The sequence below is a fragment of the Scyliorhinus torazame genome, chromosome 24, assembly GCF_047496885.1.
Source record: "Scyliorhinus torazame isolate Kashiwa2021f chromosome 24, sScyTor2.1, whole genome shotgun sequence".
In the NCBI taxonomy this organism is placed as follows: domain Eukaryota; kingdom Metazoa; phylum Chordata; class Chondrichthyes; order Carcharhiniformes; family Scyliorhinidae; genus Scyliorhinus; species Scyliorhinus torazame.
In genome coordinates, this window is record NC_092730.1 from 45,994,247 (window position 1) to 46,011,098 (window position 16,852).

At 45.9% G+C, this 16,852-nt stretch overlaps 3 non-coding genes across 3 annotated transcripts; 1 reads left to right on the forward strand and 2 right to left on the reverse strand.

Annotated features, from left to right (window-relative positions):
• The first annotated feature begins 1,296 nt into the window (after positions 1-1,296).
• On the forward strand, positions 1,297-1,368 carry trnag-ucc (transfer RNA glycine (anticodon UCC)). Its single transcript has one exon. It is a non-coding gene; the product is annotated as a tRNA-Gly (tRNA).
• Positions 1,369-12,603: 11,235 nt separating this feature from the next.
• On the reverse strand, positions 12,604-12,686 carry trnal-aag (transfer RNA leucine (anticodon AAG)). The gene has a single exon. It is a non-coding gene; the product is annotated as a tRNA-Leu (tRNA).
• An 827-nt stretch (positions 12,687-13,513) lies between these two features.
• trnag-ucc (transfer RNA glycine (anticodon UCC)) lies at positions 13,514-13,585 on the reverse strand. The gene has a single exon. It is a non-coding gene; the product is annotated as a tRNA-Gly (tRNA).
• Between the last annotated feature and the right edge of the window lie 3,267 nt (positions 13,586-16,852).

Below are 16,852 nucleotides of genomic sequence, written 5' to 3' on the forward strand. Positions count from 1 at the left end.
TTGAGTCTGTCTGTGATCGGACTTGAGGCAAAGTTTGATGAAATCAGTAACAGGTTGATCAATGTTCCCAGAGAGGTGAAACTGCCGCCACGAACTTCCTCCTGTGAAGGTGTTTCCAGTCACTCCCACTTTCCCATCAGGACTACGTCACAGAAGAAATCACAGATCCTTCACAGACCAACCATTCAGCACGAAACTAAAATATCTGAACGATGCTGACCAGAGTCAGTGTGCTCAAACGTGTGTTCTTGGTGAAAGAAAAAATGAGGAAGTGCATAGTTGTCTGGCTACCGCAGGGCAGTAATGCCGTAGCTCCTGGTTTAAGGAGCAGAGGACCGCAGCGGAACCGTGCTGGCCCTAGTTCGAGGTTGTTCTCTGCTGTATACATTCTCACTCACACCAAAAGTAAACATAACGCACGTTCCTGTTGGCTTTGCAGCAAATACCTATCATCCCGACATTTGTCCCAGGAATGAATGAGACAGCATTACAACATAGGGAACCACGGAGAAAATGCTGTAAAATCTCAACAGGTTAGGCATGTCCTGAGACCTAGGATTTCCCTTGAATGGGAGGTATGAGATCTTCCCAGGTTTGAAAATCTTGCTCGAGAAATGTAACCTCGTGGAACACAAGTCCATATCAGGAGTGGAATTCGAACCCAGAGCACCAGAGTAGGCTTCGACTTTAACACAGCGCCTTTGGCCGCCCAACCATCAGAACACGTTGCGATAGAAGATACAAATCGATTTAAATTATATCTTCAACGCCATTTCATTTCAAGTTAGATCTGCTTTTCCCATTTATTTATTTTTAAAATAAATTTAGAGCACCTAATTCATTTTTTCCAACTAAGCGGCAATTTAGCGTGTTCAATCCACCTACTTGGCACATCTTTGGGTGATAGGACATAGAAAATAGAACATAGAACAATACAGCGCAGTACAGGCCCTTCGGCCCACGATGTTGCACCGAAACAAAAGCCATCTAACCTACATTATACCATTATCATCCATATGTTTATCCAATAAATTTTTTAATGCCCTCAATGTTGGCGAGTTCACTACCGTAGCTGGTAGGGCATTCCACGGCCTCACTACTCTTTGCGTAAAGAACCTACCTCTGACCTCTGTCCTATATCTATTACCCCTCAGTTTAAAGTTATCGCTTTAATCACTCAGCCACTTCGTCCCACAGGTTCAGACGCCAATACGTCTCAATTTGTTTTGCATCCATGAACTGATGGAAATTATCTGCCTCGTTCGTTTCAAACTGGTGTTCAACGATGGAAATGAAGCGATGGTGGTATAGTGGTGAGCACAGTTGCCTTCCAAGCAGTTGATTCGGGTTCGATTCCCGGCCATCGCAGTAATTGTTAGCTCGGATGTCTTGACATCGTGAGTTTCAAACTGAGAAAAACTGGTCAACAGTTTCTCACTTGAGTGTATGTGTAATTATCTAACTGAGGTGTATCAGATGCCAAAAGGTCCAGAAAGGTAGACATGGAGCTGATGCCTCCTCTTGTGGCGCATTCTAAAACGAGAGGTCATGACCTGAGAATAAAAGATCGCAAATTAAAAAAGAGTGACGAAAAACTACTTCTCGCAAAGGGTGTGAGTCTGTGGAATTCGGTACCCCAGAGTGTGTTGGATGCAGGGAGACTGAGTAAATTTCATGAGGTGTTAGAGAGATTTTTATTGGTGAGGAGTTGAAGGGTTGTGGAGAACGGGCCAGACGGTGGAGTTGAGGCCAGGATGGGATCAGCCAAGATCACATGAAATGTGTTAGGCTCACGAAGCTAAATTGCCTACTCCAGCTCCGAAGTCTTGTTTTCCAGAGAGGATGTGTTCTGGCTAAAGCGCAATCGACCTCTTCATCTGAAACATTGTCGGTAGCAGATGAGGAACATATCAGCACGATAGAATGGCGGGGCAGACTCGATGTGTCTAATGGCTTAATTCTGCTCCTGATATTTTATGAACGTAACTTTTGCGCGGCTTCGTGAGTTTCAAACTGAGGGGAAGAAACAGTTTCCAAATCAGAATTTATGCGCAATTAGAGCAGTGAGTTAAATAAGTAACTTTCTCACCTATTTGTAATGTGATTTCAACATGAATAGTGTTCGACTATTAACCACCCCCAAGCCCTTAAACAAAAGCTAAACATCACAGCATTTTTACTTTATGCTCGTGACATGGACCAAACAGAGACACAGCAGACACGTTTCAGCCGAGGATGGGATTCGAACCCACGTGCGCAGAGCGTAAAGGATTATTGTGCAGCCCCTTAACCACGTGGTACAACTACTTTACTTCATGAAACATTAATGTCCGATCTTCTCACAGACAAGCAGCCGACGCACTCCTCCAGTGGACAAATAGAATGAAATTAATCCAGGAGAGGTGGCAGAAGGTAATTGTGGGAGAAGTCAACCCGGTCACCTCGCCGAGACTGTGGGTCGCCGAAGAAGAACTGGTGTCAATGAGCTGTTCAGCCCCAAACACGTCTGCCTCCGTTCCTCCCTCCTCTAACCCAACTGGATGCATTCTGGCCTGACAACTTGTAATAGACTGTCACGTCAGTGATTGTGGATCCACCTTGGAAAAATGAGTCACATTTCGCGGAAACAGTGGGTACAATTTCGAGGAGTATGGGATTCGAACCCACGTGTGCAGAGCACAATAGATTATCAGTCGATCACCTTTACCGCGGCCCACAAGCGCGCAAGTGAATGTGTCTTCACTCGTTTTGCATCCATGAACAGATGGAAAGTATCGGCCTCCATCTATTCCACCTGGTGTTCAAATTTGGAAATGCAGCGATGGTGGTGCAGTGGTCAGCACAGCTTTCTTCCAAGCAGTTGTACCGGGTTCGGATCCCGGCCATCGCAGTAATAGTTGTATCGGATGATTTTGCGCGACACCATGAGTTTCAAACTGAGGAAGACTGGCCAACAGTTTCTCACTCAGAATCTATGCGCAATTATCTAATTGAGGTGTATAAGATGCCAAAAGGTATGGATAAAGTAGACGTGGGGCTGATGCTTCCTCTTATGGGGCATTCTAAAACGAGAGGTCATAGTTTTAGAATAAGAGATTGCAAATTTAAAAATGATTTGAGGAAAAACTACTTCTCCCAAAGGGTTGTGATTCTGTGGAATTCGCTACCCCAGGGTGCGTTGCATACAGGGAGAGTGAGTAAAGTTAAGGAGGGGTTAGAGAGATGTTTATTGGTAATGAGTTGATGGGTTATGGAGAACGGGCAGGATGGTGGAGTTGAGGCCAGGCTGGCATAAGCCAGGATCACATGGAAGGTGTTAGGCTCAGAAGGCTAAATTGCCTACTCCCGCTCCGAAGACGTGTGTTCTCGGGAGGAGGTGCTCTGGCTGATATTGCAATCGACCACTTCATCTGTAACTTTGTAGGTAGCAGATGAGGAACAACTCAGCCATGATAGAATGGCGTGCAGACTCGATCGGTTTAATGGCTTAATTCTGCTCCTATACCTTGTGAACTTATCTTTTGCGCGACTTTGTGAGTTTCAAATTGAGAGGAAGAAGCAACTTCGAACTCAGGATTTATGCGCAATTAGGGTAGGGAGTGAAATAAGTAACTTTCTCACCTTTTTATAACGTGGTATCAACATGGACAGTGTTGGACGAATTCACCACCCTCCAAGCCCTTGAACAAATGCTAAAAATCACAGCATTTTTACTTTTTGCTCATGAAGTGGACCAAACAGAGACACAGCCGCCACATTACAGACGAGGATGGGATTTCATTCCACGTGTGTAGAGTACAATGGATTATTGTGCATCTCATTAACCACATCATACAACTCCTTTACTTTATTGAATTTTAATACGCGATCTTCTTACAGGCAAGTAGCTAAAGAACCCCTCCCGTCTACAAACAGGAGGAGGTTCATCCTGGAGAGCTGGCTGAAGAGAATTAGTGGAGAAGTCATCCGGGTAACCTCAACTGTACTGTGGGTAGCCGAAGAACTGGTGTCAAGGAGCGGTTCCACTGACAACGTATCCACAGGCACATATAGTGACGAAGACTGTCAGGTTGAGATTGTCTCTTTCACTCTCACTCATTACCTGGGAGTGACAGGAACCCCCCATTTACAAACGGGACCAGAGAAGGGCAGAGCGAATGCACCTCACTCCCACATACAACATGTTGACGGATTCAACACAACCAAAATATAAGAAAAGATCATCACCAAATATTATGTTCTCATAAATCCCGCCGTCCCAAGTTCAATATAATATAAACAATTGTTATCAGTTGTGTGTCACTCTGACCTGCGAACGTCGTTCCACCAGAGTGTGCTGACATCTATTGGCCACGACACAGAACCGCAACAGAGCGTGGGAGATTCACATGAACTGTCGGTGTTGCAGAAACAGGTCAACATGAAGAACCGGTGATAGAATGTGATCGGCAGGACTGAGAGGTGTTAGAAGTAAGTAAAATTTAAACAATCTATATTCATGTATTTCCCAATGGAGTTGGTAGAATTTGGAAGTGTTTATCTTGAGGATCAATTAAGACGAATAGCAGAAATGTTTTTAAGTGAAATCTGGACGAGTACAGGAGTGAGAATGGATTTCAGAGACAAACAAATAATGTTGCATGAAGTAGTCCATAGAATCCACCAATTCTATAGTCTGGGTGTAGGATCTCCTGGAGCACTGTAACAATTAGAGAAGTGTCTGTTTTCAATTATGAGCATTATGGAGAGGACGAATAACAATTTGCAGTATTTTCAGACACTGACAGCAACAGAGACTGACAGAAAGTAACAATCTGTCAGGTAAATCACACTCACAGATAAGAACTGAGACTGACAGATACAATCAGACACTTACAGACAGTAACCCACACTGACAGATACAATTGTACATTCACACACAGTGTCTAACACTGAAAGATACAATCACAACTCACATACACTGAAATACACTGATAGCTACAATCACACACAAACTGGCATTAACAGATACTGACAGTTACAATCACAACTCACAGACATTTACACACGCTGATACATCCAATCAGCGTGTGGCTGTTTAGCACAGGGCTAAATCGCTGGCTTTGAAAGCAGACCAAGGCAGGCCAGCAGCACAGTTCAATTCACGTCACAGCCTCCCCGAACAGGCGCCGGAATGTGGCGACTAGGGGCTTTTCACAGTAACTTCATTTGAAGCTTACTTGTGACAATACGCGATTTTCATTTCATTTCATTTTCATACACTCACAGTCACAGACACTGACTGATACAATCGCACACTTACAGACAGTGACAGGCACTGATACACTCGCCCAGAACCCTCCTCTGCCGCCTCCACTGGGTGAAATTCCTCCTGTTTGTCCACTGGAGGTGTTTCTCGGCTACGTGCCTGTGAAAGCAGCCGCGGAAGCAGCGGGGGAGAGAGATTCCAGTCGCCAGGATGCAATTCTCCAATTGGATACTTCACGTTGCTCAGAACTTACACGCTCGTTTAGAGAATCATAGAATGGTTAAAGATCAGCTTGAGTCCATTCCGCCCACCGTGTCCATGTCAGTCGCCTGGAGCTGGCGTGTAGTCCTGTGATGAAGACAGAAAATGCTGTAAAATCTCAACAGGCCTGGCAGCAGATGTGGGGAGGGAAACAGAGAATGGGAAGGAGGGTCAGACTGGATTCGGAACTGTAACTCTCTTTCTCCCTCCACAGGTGTTGCCCGGCCATCCGAGTTATCCACCATTTTCTATTGCTGTTTCAGGATTTTATGAAGAATCGCCATAGCGGCATTGCCCTTGTGCTCGGCGCTTCTAATTATAAAAACTGGTCCCGTATGTCTATTGTTCTGTTCGCAGTGGAGGACAACGAACCAGAAAGAACCAAATTGACGCAATGATCCCGATAAGAAAAGCAAGGGACAAAGAAGACTTTCTTTTGATTTTACTTTCACAACCAAACCAAATTCAGCGGGAATTAAGAAGTCCATTGAGTTGCTCAAATAAACTTTGCTTGGGACGTAATGGTGGTTTCAGCGGTACGTTGAGCACACCTGGTTCGTTGGTCTAGGGGTATGATTCTCGCTTGGGGTCTTCTGCTGCAATAAAATGCTAGAGGTCACGTGTTCAAATCCTGGACGAGCCTTGCAAAGCACTTTTTAATATCTGTGCGATCGATATGGTGCCATTGACTGAACGAGGGAGCAGTTTGGAGAAAAAGGAGGGTGGGAGCGAGGGTCATGTTTGGGGCTTAACCGCTCTTTGACACCAGTTCTTTGGCTGCCCACAGTGCAGTCGAGGTGACACAGATGACCACTCCCAGAACCCTCCTCTACCGCCTCCACTGGATGAATTTCCTCCTGTTTGTCCACTGGAGGGATTCTTCTGCTAAGTATCTGTGAAGGCTGCACCGTAAACAGCGGGGGAGAGAGATTCCAATCGCCAGGATGCAACTCTCTAATTGGATACTTCACGTTGCTCACACTCGTTTAGAGAATCATTAAATGGTAACAGATCAGGGTGAGTCCATTCCGCCCAACGTGTCCATGACAATCACCTAGAGCTGGCGTATAGTACCGTGATACAAACAGAAAATGCTGGAAAATCCCAACATGCCTGGCAGCAGCTGTGTTGAGCGAAACAGAGAATGGGAAGCAGGGTCATTCTGAATTCAGAATGGTAACTCTCTTCCTCTCTCCACAGATGTTACCATACCAGACGATTTGTCCAGCAATTTCTATTTGTCTTTCAGGATTTTATGGAGAATCTCCATAGCGGCATTGCCCTTGTGCCCGGCGCTTCTATTTACAAAGACTTGTCCCTTCTGTCTATTGTTCTGTTCCCTGTGGAGGCCAACAAACCAGAAAAAAACAAATTTACCCAATAATCCCGATAAGGAAAGCAAGGGGCAAAAGGGAGTTCCTTTTGATTTTACTTTAACAACCAAACCAAATTCAACAGGAATTAAGAAGTCCGTTGAGTTGATAAAATAAGCTTTGCTTGGGAGGTAATGGTAAGATGGTTTCAGCGGAATACTGATCTCCGGCTTGTTCGTTGATCTAGGGGTATGATTCTCGCTTAAGGTCTTCTGATCGGCAAAATGCGATTAGTCCCGGGTTCAAACCCCCGCCGAGCCCTGCAAGGACTTTATAACATCTGTGCGATCGATATGGTCTCATTGACTGAACTCGGGAGCAGTTTGGAGGAAAAGGAGGGAGGGGCGAAGGTCATGTTTGGAGCTTAACCGCTCCTTGACATCAGTTCTTCGGCTGTCCACAGTGCAGTCGAGGTGACTCAGTTGACCTCTTCCATAATCCTTCTCTGTCGCCTCCACTGGATGAATTTCCTTCTGTTTTGTCCACTGGAGGTGTTCTTCGGCTACATGTCTGTGAAAGTAGCACCGGTAGCAGCTGTGGAGGGAGATTACATACGCCAGGGTGCAACTCTCCAATTGGATACTTCCCGTTGCTAACTCTTGTTTAGAGAATCAAAAAATGGTTACAGATCAGGATGAGTCCATTCCGCCCACCGTGCCCATGACAGCCGCCTAGAGCTGGCGTGTAATCCCGTGATAAAAACAGAAAATGCTGGAAATCCTTAACAGGCCTGGCAGCAGCTATGGAGATGGAAACAGAGAATGGGAGGGAGTGTCGTACTGGATTCGGAACTGTAACTGTCTTTCTCTCTCCACAGATGTTGCCATACCAGTCGAGTTATCCAACATTTTCTATTTCTCTTTCAGGATTTTATGAAGAATCTGCATAGCGGCATTGCCCTTGTGCTCGACTCTTCTATTTGTAAAGACTGCTCACTTATGTCTATTGTTCTGTTCGCAGTGGACGCCACCAAACCAGAAAGAACCAAATTGACCCAGTGATCCCGATATAAAACCAAGGGACAAAAAGTCTTTCTTTTGATTTCACATCAGCAAGGAAACAAAATTTAACAGGAATTAAGAAGCACATTGACTTGATAAAATAAGCTTTGCTTCGGAGGAAATGGTAAATTGTTTCAGTGGAATGCACAAAGCGATTTCAATTCTATATTCATCGTCATTTCATTTCAAACTTGATGTGCTGTTACTATTTTTGAACCCTGTATCTGAGTGCCAGAGTCACAGATCTGATTATCCAGTCAGTAACTGATCTTTTCCTGTTGGGTTTTGCTGTGCCAATTTAAGCAGGATTCTCACGTCCTGAGGCCGCCTCTTCCCCGGTGAATGGGAGGCATTGGATCTTCCTGGGGTGAACATTTTGCTGGATAAATGTAACCTCGTGGAGGAAAAGTTAATATCAGCAGTGGGATTCTGACCCATGCCTCCAGAGGAGACTGTGACCTTAATGCAGTGACTTCGAACGCTCGACCATCCTGACGCGCTGTCGCAAAGATATGCTGCGTGCAAAAATCGATTAAAATTCTATCTTCGTCGTCATTTAATTTCAAGCTAGAAACAAGTAGCAGGTGAAAGGTACTGAGGGAGATAGTAAATGGGTGACCAAAAGACAGAGCAAGAGTAGGAAGGCAGTGCAGGTGTCCTCTGCGGTCATCTCCCTGCAAAACAGATATACCGCATTGGATACTGTTGAGGGAGATGGCTCACCAGGGGAAGGCAGCAGCAGCCAGGTTCATGGCACCGTGGCTGGCTCTGCTGCGCAGCTGGGCAGGAAGAAGAATGGCAGGGCTATAGTGATAGGGGACTCAATTGTAAGGGGAATAGACAGGCGGTTCTGCGGACGCAATCGAGACTCCAGGATGGTATGTTGCCTCCCTGGTGCAAGGGTCAAGGATGTCTCGGAGCGGCTGCAGGACATTCTGGGGGGGGGGGGGGGGGGGAGGGTGAACAGCCAGCTGTCGTGGTGCACATATGCACCAACGATATAGGTAAAAAACGGGACAAGGTCCTACAAGCTGAATTTAGGGAGCTAGGAGGAAAACTAAAAAAGTAGGACCTCAAAGGTAGTAATCTCAGGATTGCTACCAGTGCCACGAGCTAGTCAGAGTAGGAGTGTCAGGATAGAGAGGAGGAATACGTGGCTCGAGAGATGGTGCAAGAGGGAGGGATTCAAATTCCTGGGACATTGGAACCGGTTCTGGGGGAGGTGGGACCAGTACAAACCGGACGGTCTGCACCTGGGCAGGACTGGAACTGATGCCCTAGGGGGGGGGGCGGTGTTTGCTAGAGCTGCTGGGGAGAGTTTAAACTAATGTGGCAGGGGGATGGGAACCGATGCAGGAAGTTGGAAGGTTGTAAAACAGGGACAGAAATAAAAGGCAGTAATGGGGAAAGTGTAAGGCAGAGAAGCCATAGTCAAAAATCAAAAAGGGCGACAGTACAAGGTACAGTGACTGAGGGGAGCTCAGTGAATAGGACCACGAATACTAAAAGAAATAAAACGGGAAGTGAAAACATTAATGTTAAGCGACGCGGCAGGTTGTTACAGGAAGATATGGGTTCGATGACAAGGAAAATTAGGAGAAAGGTTAAGAGGAAATATAACTTAGGAGAGGTTACTGATCGAGGTGTTAAGATTCAGAACAGAGGTAAAAAAGCCAACATAAGTGTACTTTACCTGAATGCTCGTATTATTCAGAATAAGGTAAATGAGTTGATGGCGCAAATCGTCGTGAATGACTATGATTTAGTGGCCATTACTGAAACATGGTTAAAGGATGGTCACGACTGGGAGTTAAATATCCGAGGGTATCAAACCTTTCGGTAGGACAGAGTGGATGGTAAGGGAGGTGGTGTAGCTCTGTTATTTAAGGATGACATCCGGGCAAAAGTAAGGGGTGACACCGGTGCTATGGAGGATAAGGTTGAATCCATTTGGGTGGAAATCAGGAATAGTAAGGCGACAAAGTCACTGATAGGAGTAATCTATAGGCCACCAAATAGTAACATTATGGTGGGGCAGGCAATAAACAATGAAATAACAGATGCATGTAGAAATGGTACACCAGTTATCATGGGGGATTTTAATCTACATGTTGATTGGTTTAACCAGGTCAGTCAAGGCAGCCTTGAGGAGGAGTTTATAGAATGTATCCGCGATAGTTTCCTAGGTGGAACCTACGAGGGAACAAGCGGTCCTAGATCTGGTCCTGTGTAATGAGACAGGATTGATTCAGGATCTCATAGTTAGGGAACCTCTCGGAAGGAGCGATCACAATATGATGGAATTTAAAATACAGATGGAGGGTGAGAAGGTAAAATCAAGCACTAGTGTTTTGCGCTTAAACAAAGGAGATTGCAATGGGATGAGAGAAGAACTAGCTAAGATAGACTGGGAGCAAATATTTTATTGTGAAACAGTTGAGAAACAGTGGAGAACCTTCCAAGTGATTTTTCACAGTGCTCAGCAAAGGTAGATACCAACAAAAAGGAAGGGCGGTAAAAAGAGGGAAAATCGACCGTCGATATCTAAGGAAATAAGGGAGAGTATCAAATTGAAGGATAAAACATACAAAGTAGCAAAGATCAGTGGGAGACTAGAGGACTGGGAAATCTTTAGGGGGCAACTGAAAGCTACTAAAAAAGGTATAAAGAAGAGTAAGATAGATTATGAGAGTAAACTTGCTCAGAATATAAAAACAGATAGTAAAGGTTTCTACAAATACATAAAACAAAAAAGAGTGGCTAAGGTAAATATTTGTCCTTTAGTGGATGAGAAGGGAGATTTAGTAATGGGAGATGAGGAAATGGCTGAGGAACTGAACAGGTTTTTTGGGTCGGTCTTCACAGTGGAAGACACAAATAACATGCCAGTGACTGATGGAAATGAGGCTTTGACAGGTGAGGACCTTGAGAGGATTGTTATCACCAAGGAGGTAGTGATGGGCAAGCTCATGGGGCTAAAGGTAGACAAGTCTCCTGGACCTGATGGAATGCATCCCAGAGTGTTAAAAGGGATGGCTAGGGAAATTGCAAATGCACTAGTGATAATTTACCAAAATTATCTGGGGCCGTCCCTGCGGATTGGAAATTAGCAAACGTGACACCACTGTTTAAAAAAGGAGGTAGGCAGAAAGCGGGTAATTATAGGCCAGTGAGCTTAACTTCGGTAGTAGGGAAGATGCTGGTATCTATCATCAAGGAAGAAATAGCGAGGCATCTGGATGGAAGTTGTCCCACTGGACAGACGCAGCATGGGTTCATAAAGGGCAGGTCGCGCCTAACTAATTTAGTGGAATATTTTGAGGACATTAACAGTGCGGTAGATAACGGGGAGCCAATGGATGTGGTATATCTGGTATATCTGGATTTCCAGAAAGCCTTTGACAAGGTGCCACACAAAAGGTTGTTGCATCAGATAAAGATGCATGGCATTAAGGGGAAAGTAGTAGCATGGATAGAGGATTGGTTAATTAATAGAAAGCAAAGAGTGGGGATTAATGGGTGTTTCTCTGGTTGGCAATCAGTAGCTAGTGGTGTCCCTCAGTGATCAGTGTTGGGCCCACAACTGTTCACAATTTACATCGATGATTTGGAGTTGGGGACCAAGGGCAATGTGTCCAAGTTTGCATACGACACTAAGATAAGTGGTAAAGCAAAAAGTGCAGAGGATATTGGAAGTCTGCAGAGGGATTTGGATAGGCTAAGTGAATGGGCTAGGGTCTGGCAGATGGAATACAATGTTGACAAATGTGAGGTTATCCATTTTGGTAGGAATAACAGCAAAAGAGATTATTATTTAAATGATAAAATATTAAAACATGCTGCTGTGCAGAGAGACCTGAGTGTTCTAGTGCATGAGTCTCAAAAAGTTGGTTTTCAGGTGCAACAGGTGATTAAGAAGGCAAATGGAATTTTGTCCTTCATTGCTAGAGGGATGGAGTTTAAGACTGGGGAGGTTCTGCTGCAATTGTATAAGGTGTTAGTGAGGCCACACCTAGAGTATTGTGTTCAGTTTTGGTCTCCTTACTTGAGAAAGGACGTACAGGCACTGGAGGGTGTGCAGAGGAGATTCACTAGGTTAATCCCAAAGCTGAAGGGGTTGGATTACGAGGAGAGGTTGAGTAGACTGGGACTGTACTCATTGGAATTTAGAAGGATGAGGGGGGGATCTTATAGAAACATATGAGATTATGAAGGGAATAGAAAGGATAGATGCGGGCAGGTTGTTTCCACTGGCGGGTGAAAACAGAACTAGGGGGCATAGCCTCAAAATAAGGGGAAGTAGATTTAGGACTGAGTTTAGAAGGAACTTCTTCACCCAAAGCGTTGTGAATCTATGGAATTCCTTGCCCAGTGAAGCAGTAGAGGCTCCTTTATTAAATGTTTTTAAGATAAGGATAGATAGTTTTTTGAAGAATAAAGGGATTAAGGGTTATGGTGTTCGGGCCCGAAAGTGGAGCTGAGTCCACAAAAGATCAGCCATGATCTCATTGAATGGTGGAGCAGGCTCGAGGGGCCAGATGGCCTACTCCTGCTCCTAGTTCTTATATTATTCAGTTATGAACTGGACTTCTCCCTGTGAGGTCTTGCTGTGCGAATGTAAGCAGGAATCTCATTCCCGGAGGCCACCGCTTCCCCAATTGAATCTTCCTGGGGTTGAACATTTTGCTGGAGAAACGTAACCACGTGGAGGAAAAGTTAATGTCAGAAGTAGGATTCGAACCCACCCCTCCAGAGGAGACTGCAACCTTAACGCAGCGCCTTCGACCGCTCGGCCATCCTGACGCGCCGTAACCCAAGATATGCTCCATCGGCGAATCGATTTAAATTCAATTTTCATCTTCATTTCATTTCAAACTAGATGTGGTTTTACTATTTTTGAACGCCAGCCAGACTCTTGTATCTGAGTGCGATCGTTCTCCAAAACGCTGTGTGTTAAGGAGCTCTCATTTCTGCATTGATCAGTTTGCTCTATTCAACAAAGTCCGTACTGCCGCCTACCTGTTCCTCACACGAAGGTATTAAGAGTCTAAGATCTGAGCGGCCTGATGGATCCAATTAGACAGTTGCATCTTGGCGACTGGAATCTCTCTGCACAGCTGCTTCTGGTGCTGCTTTCACAGGCTAGTAGCCTAATAACCCCTCCAGTGTCCAAACACGAGGATGTTCATGCTGTAAAGGCGGCAGAAGAACATTCTGGGAGAAGCCAACTTATTTACATCCGCCAATACAACATGCCAGACTATTTACAACAAACAGACAGAGAACATACAGTGGAGAAGGAGTCCATTCGGCCCATCGAGTCTGCACCGATCCACTTAAGACCTCAATTCCATCCTATCACCCTCACCCCGCAACCCAATAATCATTCCTACCTTTTTGGACACTAAGGGCAATTACGCATGACCAATTCCCGGAGCTAGCTCGTCTTTATGCTGTGGGAGGAAACCAGAGCACCCGGGGTGAAATTCACGCAGACACAGGGAGAACATGCAGACTCCGCACAGACAGTGACCGAAGCCGGGAATCGAAACTGGAACCCTGGTGCTGTGAAGCAACTGTGCTAACCACGATGCTACCTTGCTGTCCAAAATTTCGAAATAAATTTCTTCTGCGATGGCCGAGAATCGAACACGGGTCAACTGCTTGGAAGGCAACTATGCTCACCACTGTACCACCATCGCTCATAGACCCGCTTTAAATTATATCTTCATTCGCATTTTATTTCTAATCAGTTGTGCTTTTCCTATTTTGGAACACCAGCCATAATCCTGAATCTGAGTACCGTCCTTCTCCAAGCCGCTGGGGGCTAAGGAGCTTCGCATTGATGCATTGATCAGTTTGCTGCAATCAACAAAGACCGAACTCCAGCCGACCTGTTCCTCACACGACGGTATTGAGAGTCTAAGATCTGAGCGGCGTGAAGGATCCAATTATACAGTTGCATCCTTGCGACTGGAAACTCTCTCCACAGCTGATTCTGGTGCTGCTTTCACAAACAAGTAGCCAGAGAACCCTTCAGTGTCAAAACAGGAGGTCGCTCATGCTGTAAAGGCGGCAGAAGAACTTTCTGGAAGAAGCCAACTGATTCACGTCCGACAATCCAACCAGCCAGACTATTTACAACAAGGGAAGTGGAAATTTACTCGGAGTCCTGGGATCAATATTAATTCCTCAACCAGAGTCACTGAGCAGATCATCCCGTCATGAACTGGGCTTCTGACTGTGGGGTCTTGCTGTGCGAATTTAAGTGCGAATCTCACGTCCCGAGGCCACCGCCTCCCCATTGAATGGGAGGTATTAAATCTTCCTGGGGTTGAACATTTGTTGGAGAAATGTAACCTCGTGGAAAAGAAGGCAATGTCCGAAGTAGGATTCGAACCCACGCCTCCAGAGGAGACTGCGACATTAACGCAGCGCCTTCGAACGCTCGGCCAGCCTGACGAGCTGGCGACAACGTTATGCTACGTGCACAAATAGACATAGACAGAGAACATACAGAGCAGAAGGAGTCCATTCGGCCCATCGAGTCTGCACCGACCCACTTAAGACGTCAATTCCATCCTATCACACTCACCCCGCAACCCAATAATCCTTCCTACATTTTTGGACACTAAGGGCAATTACGCATGACCAATTCCCCGAGCCAGCTCGTCTTTATGCCGCGGGAGGAAACCGGAGCTCCCGGGGTGAAATTCACGCAGACATGGGGAGAACGTGCAGACTCCGCACAGACAGTGACCCAAGCCGGGAATCGAACCTGGAACCCTGGAGCTGTGAAACAACTGTGCTAACCACGGCGCTACCTTGCTCCCCAAAATTTCGAAATAAGTTTTTTCTGCGATGGCCGGGCATCGAACCTAGATGAAATGCTTGGAAGGCAGCTATGCTCACCACTGTCCCACCATCGCTCACTGAAGAACTTTAAATTCTATCTTCATTGTCATTTCATTTCTAATCAGTTGTGCTTTTCCTATTTTTGAACACCAGCCAGAGTCCTGTATCTAAGTGCCGTCCTTCTCCAAGCCGCTGGGGGTTAAGGAGCTTCGCATTGTTGCATTGATCAGTTTGCTGCAATCAACAAAGACCGAACTCCCGCCGACCTGTTCCTCACACGAAGGTATTGAGAGTCTAAGATCTGAGCGGCGTGAAGGATCCAATTATACAGTTGCATCCTTGCGACTGGAATCTCTCTCCACAGCTGCTTCTGGTGCTGCTTTCACAAACAAGTAGCCAGAGAACCCTTCAGTGTCCAAACAGGAGGACATTCATCCAGTAAAGGCGGCAGAAGAGTTTTCTGGGAGATGTCGACTGAGACACCTCAATAATCCAACCAGCCAGACTATTTACAACAAGAGACGAGACATTTACCCGGAATCCTGGGATCATTATTAATTCCTCAAATAGAGTCACTGAGCAGATTATCCAGTTGCGAACTGGGCTTCTGCCTGTGGGGTCTTGCTGTGCGAATATCAGCAGGAATCTCATTCCCGGAGTCCACCGCTTCCGCATTGAATGGGAAGTATTGGATCTTCCTGGTGTTGCAAATGTTGCTGGAGAAATGTAACCACGTGGAGGAAAAGGGAATGTCAGAAGTGGGATTCGAAACCACGCTTCCAGAGAAGACTGCGACCTTAACGCAGCGCCTTCGACCGCTCGGCGATCCTGAAGCACGGCGGCTAAAGATATGCTCCATGCGCAAATCGATTTAAATTTAATTTTCATCTTCATTTCATTTCAAACTAGATGTGGTTTAACTATTTTTCAACGCCAGCCAGACTCTTGCATCTGAGTGCGATGGTTCTCCAACACGCTGTGAGTTAAGGAGCTCTCATTTCTGCATTGATCAGTTTGCTCCAATCAACAAAGTCCGTACTGCCGTCTAACTGTTCCTGACACGAACGTATTAAGAGTCTAAGATCTGAGTGGCGGGAAGGATCCAATGAGACAGTTGCATCCTGGCGACTGGAATCTCTCTCCACCGCTGGTTCTGGTGCTGCTTTCACAAACAAGTAGCCGAATAACGCCTCCAGTGTCCAAACACGAGAATGTTCATGCTGTAAAGGCGGCAGAAGAACTTTCTGGAAGAAGCCAACTGATACACGTCCGACAATCCAACCAGCCAGACTATTTACAACAAGGGAAGTGGAAACTTACCCGGAGTCCTGGGATCAGTATTAATTCCTTAACCAGAGTCACTGAGCAGATCATCCAGTTATGAACTGGGCTTCTGCCTGTGGGATCTTGCTGTGCGAATATCAGCAGGAATCTCATTCCAGGAGGCCACCGCTTCCTCATTGAATGGGAGGTATTGGACCTTCCTGGTGTTGCAAATTTTGCTGGAGAAACGTAACCACGTGGAGGAAAAGGGAATGTCAGAAGTGGGATTCGAACCCACGCTTCCAGAGAAGACTGCGACCTTAACGCAGCGCCCACGACCGCTCGGCCAGCCTGACGCACGGCGGCCGAAGATTTGCTCCATGCGCAAATCGATTTAAATTTAATTTTCATCTTCATTTAATTTCAAACTAGATGTGGTTTTACTATTTTTGAACGCCAGCCAGACTCTTGCATCTGAGTGCGATCGTTCTCCAACGCGCTGTGTGTTAAGGAGCTCTCATTTCTGCATTGATCAGTTTGCTCCAATCAACAAAGTCCGTACTGCCGTCTAACTGTTCCTTACACGAAGGTATTACGAGTCTAAGATCTGAGTGGCGGGAAGGATCCAATGAGACAGTTGCATCCTGGCGACTGGAATCTCTCTGCACAGCTGCATCTGGTGCTGCTTTCACAGACAAGTAGCCGAATAACGCCTCCAGTGTCCAAACACGAGGATGTTCATGCTGTAAAGGCGGCAGAAGAACTTTCTGGAAGAAGCCAACTGATTCACGTCCGACAATCCAACCAGCCAGACTATTTACAACAAGGGAAGTGGAAATTTACAAGGAGTC